Below are 12,880 nucleotides of genomic sequence, written 5' to 3' on the forward strand. Positions count from 1 at the left end.
AACACCTGAAGAACAAACTTAATTCACACATGAATAAACCTTAAAAATAATTTGTTCGAAAGAACCCAGACCTCAAACTCTCAAATACAATACAAAATTATATTTACTGTCTTTATATGATGTTCTGGAACAGGTAAAAAATAAAGGGATGTATTAAAATATCCTTAATTGTCAGTGTTTGGAATATAGAGGCAGGAACTGACTACAAAGTATCAACATGAGGAAATCTTGCTGTGAAGCAAATATGTTATAAAGTTCTGTAATTGTAGAGGTGGATGTATGGCTCTATGCATTTAAAAAAAAAAACCACATATATCTTTACACCACAAAAAGTAAATTTTAATTGACATAATTCTTTTGAAGCAATCAAGATGTTGTAGTACTGAACATTGAGTGGAGAAAGAGACAAATAAATCTATATGTATTACAAATAAACCACATACCACCCTTATGGGCCTTGGGAAGAAAAGAGTTGACCAAAGTAACTTTAAAAATCTTTGTACGAGATTCTGAAGGCTAAGGACAAAAAGACAGGTACACAAGCTCTATACTTAAAAAGTTAAATTTGTTTTCCAGAAGTGAGGATTAGTAATTCTAAAACTAATTTATATCTGTAATATGATTGAACAAACATATACATATATTATTGCAGGTAAGGAGACCTAGGCCTTTCTGCATAAGAGAAGAAAGTTGTGAAATTATAAATAAGAAAAGGAGTGCCACTGCACTCCAGCCTGAACAACAGGGTGAGGCATTGTCTCAATAAATAAATATAAATTAGAAAGGGGAAGGCTAGCTCTGGATTCAAGTGGGAGACGCCAATATAATAATACACATATGCAAACACACCCGCATATATCCATATTATACATGTCTGTATGTGTGTGTGCATGTATGTGAAAAATTCTAATTTTCCAGGTCTGTGTGTTAAGAAAACTCTAGAAATATCATGATGGTAGCAATTTGTATATCTAGTGCCCAGATCTTGGTTTCTAAATATTCTTCTATAAAAGAAACATCAGAGTTCCCTGAAAAGTGGTTACTTCTAGGGCAGGGGTAGAGATAAATCAAGATAAATCTAGATCATCTGCTACTGCCAAAAAACAAGGGACTACTCAAAAAAGAAAAAGAATGCAGGCATGCCAAAAGTACACAGGAAATTATCTGTGATGGCAGAAACTGCTGCTGCTGCCTGACTTCTCTCCACTCCTGGTGCCGTATCTGATTTTGTAGCAAATTTGAGGACAAGCCTGGGTTCTGTCACCACCTGGCTGGGTGTGCATGTGTTCAGGGCAGCGCTAATAGGCCAGCTCCCTGCTGCCTCGACCCCCTTCAGACTTTGGGTCCCAACAAGCATGGGAGGGAGGCCAAAGTGGCAGTGAGGGCTGCTTGGTGTGGGCCTGAAGGTGTCTTTCAGCACAAACAGCTTGGATGCTGTGGATGACATGATTGATGGTGGCAGGAGGCAGACAGGCTCCTGGGTAGAAATGGGCGGGTCCCTGGTAAAGATCCACCATCAAGCCAGGGACGACCTGAAGCATGGGTGCTAGTCTGTCAGTTCCCAGTGGAGACTGCAGCCCAGAGTAAGAACTTATGGTGCTTTTTCTAGGCCCATCCATGGCTGCCCATGGACCAATTAGCACTCATTTACTCCTTTAGGAAGCCCATAAAAGCCCTGGACTCGGCCAGACTCACAGAGACATTGAGACAACCTGTATGTGGACAGGAGCTATCCACTCTGGGTCTCTTCTGAGCTAAGAGCTGCACTCATCAGGACTACCTGCCTATAGAAAGGAGCTACCAGGCTTGGGTCTCCTGAAAGCTGTACTTTTGCTCAATAAAGCACCTCTTCACCCTGCTTACCCTCCAGTTGTTGGAGTACCTCATTTTTCCTGGACACATGACGAGAACTTGGACCCGCCGAATGTCAGAACTGAAAGAGCTGTAATACACAGAGATGAAACACACACCCCTGCTCCCACTCCCTTTCATAATGTTGTGGGCAAGGAGGAAAGAAGAGCTGCAGCCTGTCTGGGAGCCCAGACCTAGGAGCACACCAAGCCAGGGCTGTGACACCCTCTTTGGGGCTCTGTGGCTTCTGGCATCTGAAAGCTTTCGGCCAATGCATTCCCCTCAACCAGATGTGGGTTCCTGCAGCAGAAGTGGCATGCAGTACATCTGGTCCAGCTGCAGACTTGCACAAAGCTGACACCCATGCTAGAACCTGGGGCTGCCCTCTCCACCACAGCAGCCAGCATGCCTGGTTTTGCGCAGTGGTCAGACCCTGTGCATACTCACCCACACACCCCTCACCACTCCACACCTGGCTCACCCTTGGCAGGTGTGATATCTGGACTGATAGCACCAGACAAGTGCAGCCTGTCAGGCTGAGTGGGTGGAATGAGCCCAATGGGTGCAAGCAATACTCAGGCAGAAGGTGTCACCAGCCATAGAAGTTTCTGGCTGATGAAGCAACATCCCAAGGATCCTGTGACATCCGAAGGTCTAAATGATCAATCCTAGAACAATTTGTGTAGCAAAGTAAATAATCATAGTATTGGATTATAGCTTAATGAGTGAAATGAGTATTTTAAATTCATTCTGATGCATTATGAATCATAGTATTGTATCATAGCTTAATGAGCAAAATGAGTATTTTTAACTCACTTTGATGCATTATGAATGGGGAGAAGGGACAACTCTTTCTTGCAGAATAATTCTGATTACTAAATGTAGAAGAAATTAGTAAAACAAAAAAAAGTCCATGCTTAGAACATCACAGTAATGATCACTATAAGCAAGTTCCTGATAGTGGCTAAAAGCAATTGGTGTACAGTTCAAAATAAATAGAATCTTGTTGCTATGTATTTGATAGAGCAAAAATAGAACATTTTCATCATTATCAGTTGAACAGCGTTTTTAAGCAATTGTCAATAAATGGATGACATATTTTTAAAAAATGAAATCTTTAAGTTTTGGCACATCACCATTGTCTAAGAAATTGGTAATTACTTTACATCTTTAAGTATAAATTACCTTATACCAAACCCAGTTTTGTTAAGTCAAACATATCTCATTTTCTTATTAGACAATAATTGCTGCAATTTATAAGTAATAGTGTGAAAAAATCAAATAGTAATCATAGAAAATACATAATTGCATGTGAGAAATGTAGTGTGTATAGTAAATGTTCTCCATGAACTATAATAATGCCCAATTTATGAGCACATATACATATAGACTAGTAAATAAAAATGGTGAATCTATTAATATGCCATGGGTGAAGGCCCAAATATCTGTTTGTCATCATTTACTGAGTCTGAAAAATTTAGTCTTTCCACTGGATTATTTAGCTCATTTATGTTTAACATAATTATTGAACTATCTGATTATATATATATATATATATATATCTTCCTATTTGTTTTCTCTATGAAATACTTCTATGTTCCTTTTTTCTGATCTTTATTTGCATTACTTCAATATTGCTTTGTTAGCCCATTTTTTCTCCATTACTTGTTAATGAAGCATTCTTTTTGTTTTCTCCTAAGTACTCTAGAGATCAAAAATGTAACCTTGACTTATTTCAATCTATTACAAAATATTGCTGTTATGATTTCCTTGATATTACAGAGGTTTACAAGTTAAAGTCATGTATTTCCCTCTCATATTCTACACTATTTTATTCATGAATTTCAGTTAGACTTATATTTTAAACCCTATTACTCATTACTATTATTATTGTTTTATACAGTTAATGTCTTCCCAACATTTATTATATTTATCTAATATTTATCTTTTTGGTGCTCTTTATGCCTTCCTACCTGTAATTTATCTCTCCCATTCTAGCCGAAGAGTAAATCATCCCCTTTCTGAAGGAAGAAAACATTATCTGGAGTCTCATTTTTCAATAGACATGCCAGAAGGCAAAACCACATGTTAAAGAATCTAGAGGAGAGAACACAGCCTTCGAAAGCAGAAACACTGTTATTCAGATAACAGAGGTAACTTATATGGAATTTTAAATAATTCTTAACAATATAATACATAAAACATAAGATAAGGTGAATAAAATAGATGAGAACATGGAGTATCTCACTGAAAACTGAAATGTATAGAAGAATTCCACATGTTTACATCTAGAAAGTAAAATATAATGCCTGAAAGTAACATGCCGTTAGATAGAAATTTTAACAGAACTGAAAGAGAAGAAAGCATGATTAGAAAATTGGAAGGCAGGTTAAGAGACAATATGTAAACACAAGTGCAGGGAAAAAAGATAATTTAAAAATACAGGAAATGATAAAGTTGAAATCTCTAACATTCATGTAATTGATTTGAGAAGAGAAGAGAGAGAGAGTGCCAACAGCTTATCTCAGTGCACATAAGGACTGCACTGATTTCAGCGTGGGTATCAGTCCAGGTAAGGCTGGGTCTACCTCACCTTCACCCCTTGTCCTTCAGGCTTGTCAACTAAAAAACTCATTTATTTTCTGTTCCTGGCAGGAGTGCTGTTGCCCTTTGTTTTTCAAAACCTTTTTGATAAAATATTTGGTGTCCAACTTCCTCCATTCTCTGAGGACTAAACAAACATGTGTTTGAGACAGGCCCAGTCTCTGTCAACATTTCTGCTAGTCTGTTACTCAGCAACAGCCCTGTGTAACACAATATGAATTTCCTCACTCTTGTTTGTGCAATATATTAATCTTCCATTGCTACCATAACAAATTACACATATTTGCAGCTCAAAACAACACATGTGTATTATCTTCTGATTCTGCAGGATGAAATCTACCGTTGGTCTCACTAGGCTAAAATCAAGCTGTCTCAGAGCTGAATTTCCTTGTGGAGAATATAGGGGATAATCCAATTCCAAGATTTTTCCAGCTTCCAGAAGTCCCTTGAATTCCTTGACTTGTTGTGCTGTCCTCCATCTTCAGAACCAGCAACATCACACCTTTTTTTGACTCTCCTTGCATTTTCCCATCCCTTGTGACTATATCGAAGACAGGTTCTCTGCTTTTAAGACTCAGGTGAAAAGATTGTGCCCACACTATGTCAGGCCAGTTGATTATCAACCTTATTTACATCTGCAAACTTAATTCCTTTTTACAGGATTTAAATACTATTATTCTGCCTAAAACATGCCTGGAATTATGAAATGTGTCCAAGGTTAAAGTCTTTAAAAGTCAGTTCACCTCACTAAGTGTTGCCTTATCTGCAGTTTTACTTTGTCAAGGTCTCTTTGCCTTTTCAGCTCTCTATTTCCTTGAACTAGTTGATTTATTTGTTTTAAATACACTTTTTTTCCAGTGGTTTTGGTGGGAGCACTGAATATTCACTAGCTAATAAATCTCTCCTGGAAGTTGAAGTCTTCTTTCATCATTTCATGTTTCAACCTAAAGAATTATGTAACACAATCTTTTACAATTGCAGATTAAAAATGAACAAAGAAACCAACAAAAAGCCCAATAATCTTAGTAAATGATCTATTTATTCCTGCGACATTTAGGTGATAAAACTGATACACTAGTGTCATGATTTTTATTAGTTTTTAAAGTTTTGTTTGTAATTGGTACATAACAATTGTACTTTTTATGGGGTACAATGTGAATTTTCAATACATATATATGTTTTATAATAATTGAATTTGTCATTAGCATAATCAGCACCTAAAACATTTGTGATTTCTTGGTGATGAGAACATCAAAAATTCTCTCTTTAGCTATTTTGAGTTATAAAATACAACATTGTTGACTGTAGTCATCTTTTGTGCACTAGAATGACAGAAATTATTTCTATTTATCCACAATCATCAAGAAAATGCAAATCAAAACCAAAATGAGGTATCACCACATTCTAGCTGGAATGACTATTATCAAAAAGAGAAAAAATAACAAATGGTGGTAAGAACATGTAGAAAGTAGAACTTACAATGTTGGTGGGAATGTATAGTACAGTCATTATTATCTATAGTATTGAGGTTCTTCAAAAAAATCAAAAATATAACTACCATACGATCCTGCAATCCTACTATACTACTGGGTATATATTCAAAGAAAATGAAATCAGTATGTCAAAGAGAAATCCGCACTGCCAGGTTTATTGCAGCACTATTCACAACAGACAATTAACAGAATCAATTTCAGTGTTCATCATACATGAATCTATTAAAAATGTAGTATATATACATAATAGAATACTTTCAGCCATAAAAAAAGAAAATTATGTCATTTATAACAACATGAGGAACCTAGGGGATACTATGTTAAGTAAAATAAGCCAAGCAAAGAAGCACAAATACCACATGATCTCACTCAAATGTGGAATCTAAAAAAGTGAATCTCACAGTAGAATAGTGGTTACCAGAGGCTGAGGGTGGGGGTAATGGGAAGAGACTGGTTAATGATATTCTCATAAATTTTAGGCTACAAATTCTTTTTTTTTATGTTTAATTTTTTTTATTATTATTATACTTTAAGTTCTAGGGTACATGTGCATAACGTGCAGGTTTGTTACATATGTATACTTGTGCCATGTTGCTGTGCTGCACCCATCAACTCATCAGCACCCAACAACTCCTCATTTACATCAGGTATAACTCCCAATGCAATCCCTCCCCCCTCCCCCCTCCCCATGATAGGCCCCGGTGTGTGATGTCCTCCTTCCCGAGTCCAAGTGATCTCATTGTTCAGTTCCCAACTATGAGTGAGAACATGCGGTGTTTGCTTTTCTGTTCTTGTGATAGTTTGCTAAGAATGATGGTTTCCAGCTGCATCCATGTCCCTACAAAGGACACAAACTCATCCTTTTTGATGGCTGCATAGTATTCCATGGTGTATATGTGCCACATTTTCTTAATCCAGTCTGTCACTGATGGACATTTCGGTTGATTCCAAGTCTTTGCTATTGTGAATAGTGCCGCAATGAACATATGTGTGCATGTGTCTTTATAGCAGCATGATTTATAATCCTTTGGGTATATCCCCAGTAATGGGATGGCTGGGTCATATGGTACATCTAGTTCTAGATCCTTGAGGAATCGCCATACTGTTTTCCATAATGGTTGAACCAGTTTACAATCCCACCAACAGTGTAAAAGTGTTCCTATTTCTCCACATCCTCTCCAGCACCTGTTGTTTCCTGACTTTTTAATGATCGCCATTCTAACTGGTGTGAGATGGTATCTCATTGTGGTTTTGATTTGCATTTCTCTGATGGCCAGTGATGATGAGCATTTTTTCATGTGTCTGTTGGCTGTATGAATGTCTTTTTTTGAGAAATGTCTGTTCATATCCTTTGCCCACTTTTTGATGGGGTTGTTTGTTTTTTTCTTGTAAATCTGTTTGAGTTCTTTGTAGGTTCTGGATATGAGCCCTTTGTCAGATGAGTAGATTGCAAAAATTTTCTCCCATTCTGTAGGTTGCCTATTCACTCTGATGGTAGTTTCTTTTGCTGTGCAGAAGCTTTTTAGTTTAATTAGATACCATTAGTCAATGTTGGCTTTTGCTGCCGTTGCTTTTGGTGTTTTAGACATGAAGTCTTTGCCCATGCCTATGTCCTGATTGGTACTACCTAGGTTTTCCTCTAGGGTTTTTATGGTATTAGGTCTAACATTTAAGTCTCTAATCCATCTTGAATTAATTTTCGTATAAGGAGTAAGGAAAGGATCCAGTTTCAGCTTTCTACTTATGGCTAGCCAATTTTCCCAGCACCATTTATTAAATAGGGAATCCTTTCCCCATTTCTTGTTTCTCTCAGGTTTGTCAAAGATCAGATGGCTGTAGATGTGTGGTATTATTTCTGAGGACTCTGTTCTGTTCCATTGGTCTATATCTCTGTTTTGGTACCAGTACCATGCTGTTTTGGTTACTGTAGCCTTGTAGCATAGTTTGAAGTCAGGTAGCGTGATTTAGGCTACAAATTCTTAAATTGCACCCTCTGATGTAAAAAAATATCATTCAGTCTGCTTATATAAAAAGTTCAGAAAATCAAAGAGTGCAAGTTAAGTAAATACTTCAACAGTTCAAAACAATAATCAATGAGAAAAGATGGCTTATCATGTAACAAATACCTTAAAATATTTTATTTCTATTTTAAATATTTCATAAGTGGAAATATTCTTTATTGCTAAGTTAACTGAAACATTATTAACTGTAGAAAAAATCTAAAATCCTTTAAAAACCTTACATTTGTGTGTGAGGTACATAATAGTAAAAATCACATTGGCTTGATAATCAAGTCTCTTGAAATTTCAGTAGTTAAAGGATAAGAGTCATGGTGAGTTTAACTCTTCACAAAAGCACAGTGTTGAATTGTCCAGAAAATGACCCTCAGGAAAGGTTTATTCTCGTAATTTAAGCCTTAGAAATACCGTTTGGAATTATCTAATTTCTCTAATCATTTCTATAAGCCCTTCAGATGATCAAAAGTCATTTAAAAGTTTCTATTTTATATATAAAATATATTTATTTTCCATTGCTTAAGGTTGGGCAAGTATGACAGAAAAAGGTTTCTTAAGCAATCATTTGGGATAAAAGCCAGAAAACTCAATTGTCCCTCTTTATGTTCTGAAATCATTCCTCAATTGTAGATTGCTGAATGCCTTTTAAAAAGGGAAAATCAAGAGCATGTGGCCATAACATTTCTTTAACAATATTTACTAATTCTTTTCAAAACACGAATTTAGAGATGCACAAGCTTTAATTTGTCTGCCACATTTGTAAAAAGAATGCTGATGAAGCTGCTGAAAACCAGAGACAGAGAGTGTGTTTCTGGTTCCTTCTGATGTCACTTTATGGGTTCAAAGTTCAAATTTTTCCATGAAAGTCAATAAAGAGTAGCATCTAGGACCACAGATGCTGGAAGCCAGATAACACTTAATGCAACGCCCATACTCGACCTATTGATTAACGGCCGTATGTCTCAATTTCTCTATTTAAAAACAGAGACTAACAATAGTATTGGTGTGTTGATTATAATTGAATTATTTAAACTTTAAATCTCTCAGAATCACACAGAGTAAGTGCTCAATAAGTGATAGCGTTCTTGCTTTCTAGCCTATGGTGCATGCAGTCTCTCTCTCTCTCTCTCTCTCACACACACACACACACACACACACACACAAACACACACACACACACACAGAGAGAGAGAGAGAGAGAGAAACCCCTCAGTATTCATGGTGTTGTTCCAGACCCCCCTGCAAATACCAAAATCCTCAGATGCTTAAGTACTAAGAAATAAAAATAAAATTCTAAGTCCCCAACTGACTGAATGGACCCTCTCTTGGCCAAAGGAACCCAAGAGACACCTTGGAAGCTGAATTCAAGGCCTTAAAGGGATGGAAGATGTTACATACCTGATTATACATGCGTTTTCCCCAAAACACTCTTCAGGCTTTCTTCCCTATGGGCTAAACAGAAACCAGCCCTTTCAAAAAACTACTTGCTTATCTTCCCATGTACAGAACAAAGACAAGTTGAAATTCATCTTTCCTTCACATATCTCTGAGAGGTCTGCTTCCTCTATTCCCTTTATCTTCAAATGTTCACCTTATGTTATATAAAATGTAGATTTACTGGGCACTAATTAAAGTCTTTCACAAGTATGTAACCTTTGTGTCACTGCTGCCTCTCCCACTACTTGTAAGAAATATGTATAAATACTAAACCTCCTGAAAACGTCTTTGGGAAAAACAGCCACAGATGCTTCTGTGACTCATGTTTTCCCTGGTCATACCCTCAAGCTGCCTCAATAAACCTCTACAATTTAAGATTTAAGCCTCAAACACTCATTTTGCTTGTTAGTCCCCTATATTAAAAAGTATAGTATTTGCACATAACCTACGTAATCCTTCCTTATACTTTAAATCATCTCTAGATTACTTATGTTTTCTAATGCAATGTAAATGCAATGTATATAGTCATACTGTATTGTTTAGGGAGTAATAACAAGAATAAAGCTCTGTATATGTTCAATACAGCCTCAATTATTCTTTTTTTTTCCTCTTTTTCTGGTATATTTTCAATCCCTGGTTGGTTGCGTTCACAGATGAGGAACTCAAGAAATATGAAATATCCACTGTATTGACACTTCCGTGTGGTGTCACTATTTTGTATACAGATATATACACAGGGAAGGGGATAGAGAGAGAGAGCTATAGTGTGACTCATAAATACCCTTATTATATTCACCCTTGTGGACATATGTTGAATGTTTACTATGCTTACCATTTGCTGGCGCTGTGATAAAACTTTTGCATGAATATATATTTTTATTATTAAAGCAATTGTTATATGGGAGCTATTATTATATCTACATTATTGAAAGTATAGAAAGCTCAAGAAAATTATTTGTTATACATCTAGAAATCACAAGACAAATATTCAGACTGAGTCCCGCTTGACCCTAAATCCAGTGCTTATAACCAGTCGTTGCCTGGGCAAGAGAAAAGTCAATTTATTTAAATAAAAATAGTTGAACTAATTAAGTATAAAGAAAGGTAAAGTAATTGTTAATCTGCAAGTATGAAAAGACATCATATTCTTTCACTGCCAATGAAAATTGTTAAATTTATAATGTTCCAAAGAGCAGAAATATTTTTCTCACTTCCTTTTGACCAATTTGAACAAAAAGTATTTGATAACTAGTCTCTACTTTTACTTTTGCAAGCAGTTTGCCTTTTGACACTTCAACCTCCTTTTACTATATTTAGAATTTTGGACAAATGTCTGATTTCTTTATACCATTTATTCTGTTTAAATCAGTTTCCAAAGTTTCCTAGGTAAAATAAATTGCTTTTTCTCTCACGCACATTCTCTTCAACTTTTCACAGCTACTGTCTTTTTAAACTGGTTTTTCTACTCTGAGCAGCATACTTGACATATATTAGAAAATCAATGATTTTTTCTTTCTTAAGCAAAAAACCTTACTGGAAGTGTTCTTAAAACCTGCAATTCACCAAAGCACTTAAAAATGTTATACTCTAAAGAGACAGGCTTTATCTACCCAGTTAATAACATGATATTTTATGGCTCCAATTCCCGAGTAAGAATATTGGTTGAGTTGGATTACATTTTATTGACACTAGCACAGAAAAAGTAAATTTTTAAAAAATGAAGATATCATATTTCATCTTTCAAATCAGTATTTATAGAAAAAATGTAATTGTGCATTTTCTTTATAAAATGACTTTTGTTAAAACTCATTACACTAGTACATTAACATTCTATAGTTGAAGAATAAATGATATAGTATGATAAAATGACAGTGATCTACATCTCTTAAATAGTAAAAGAAGGACTGACAGGATTCTTTTAATCATTCACTTACTCATGTACTAACTTATTGTATAATATTTAAAGTTACTTTGGAAAGGATCTAATTATCCTGGGTTGTGCTATTTTTTCTATTAAAATAGACTGCCTTAAAATCTGACCAATACATTTTCTGGTTTTTCTGATTCATACTATTCATGAAACACAAGTGGCATAACATTTTGGTTAAGGAAGTATTATAAGGGCAAGAGACAAAGACATATTTAAATCCATGTAGGGGAGAGGGGCGGAAACTGACAAGAGGCTTTTTTTGTTTGTTTTTTGAGATGGAATTTCACTCTTTTTGCCCAAGCTGGAGTGCAATGGCATGATCTTGACTTATTGCCACCTCCACCTCCTGAGTTCAAGTGATTCTCCTGACTCAGCCTCCCGAGTAGCTGGGATTATGGGTACTTACCACCACAACAGGCTTTTTTTTTTTTTTTTTTTTTTTTTTTTTTGTATTTTTATTAGAGACAGAGTTTCGCCATTTTGGCCAGGCTGGTCTTGAACTCTTCACATCAGGTAATTCACCTGCCTCTGCCTCCCAAAGTGCTGGGATTACAGAAGTGAGCCATTGCTCCCAGCCTAGGCCTTTTTTTTTTTTTTTTTTTTTTTTAACATTACTACAATCTTAATATATTACTCACAAGAAGGAACACTCAGAATATGGAATTAAAAATAAACATTTGTGAGAAAAACAAAACTCAAAAGATTATTGATTGTAATAAGCATTCCTTAAGACCATTCTAAGAAAAGGCTGGAGAATGTGTGGCAGGTGAGGATTTTAGAAACATTCAAGGTAGTCTACTAAGGTACCGGTTTAGGAATGAACTACAATTCATGTTCCTAAGAGTTTAAGAAGGATGGAATTCGGCATCAAATAGGTTTGGATATAAAACTCAGCACTTTGCCTTATATTTTCATGGAAGGTGAATTTTATCCTGCAGAGTTTTTGCTAGTAGGTTTTGTTCTATTTTTACTGAATTTAGGACACCAGTTTATCACTCACTGCCAGCATGTGCCTGGCCTGGTATACCCCATAAATATCACCTCACCTTCTTTCATGATCCATACATGCTCATTGCCTCACTTCTGAATCTTCTTGTTACTGATTTAAGAACAAAAGAAAAATAACTGAAGTAAATATTGAGGTACATAATATGGTTTCGATGTTTGTCCCTTTCAAATCTCATGCTGAAATGTAATCCCCAATATTGGAGGTAGGACTGAGTGGGAAATATTGGGTCATTGTGATGAATCCTTCATGAATGGCTTAGAGCCATCTCCATGGTGATGAGTGAGTTCTGATTCAGTTCAGTTAATTCACCTGAAATCTGGTTGTTTAAAAGAGTCTTAGAGACCCGCTTCTCTCTCTTGCTCCCACTCTTGCCTTTTGACATGTCTGCTGTCATTCATCTTCTGACTGGAAGCCTTCTGAGACCTCACCATAAGCAGATGCCAGCACCATGCTTCTTGTACAGGCTGAAGAACCATGAGCCAATTAAACCTCTTTTCTTTATAAATTACCCAACCTCATGTATTTATGTCAATGCAAACGG

General features: G+C 36.0%; 1 long non-coding RNA gene across 1 annotated transcript in view; it reads right to left on the bottom strand.

The window, feature by feature from the left end:
• The window catches only part of LOC126958206 (uncharacterized), a 90,864-nt gene extending 78,357 nt beyond the window's left edge, over positions 1–12,507 (bottom strand). The window contains exon 1 of the long non-coding RNA XR_007727146.1: positions 12,377–12,507. This is a non-coding gene — a long non-coding RNA (uncharacterized LOC126958206). The remainder of the gene's footprint in view (positions 1–12,376) is intronic.
• Positions 12,508–12,880: the final 373 nt, after the last annotated feature.

Source organism: Macaca thibetana, chromosome 7, assembly GCF_024542745.1.
Source record: "Macaca thibetana thibetana isolate TM-01 chromosome 7, ASM2454274v1, whole genome shotgun sequence".
Classification (NCBI taxonomy): Eukaryota; Metazoa; Chordata; class Mammalia; order Primates; family Cercopithecidae; genus Macaca; species Macaca thibetana.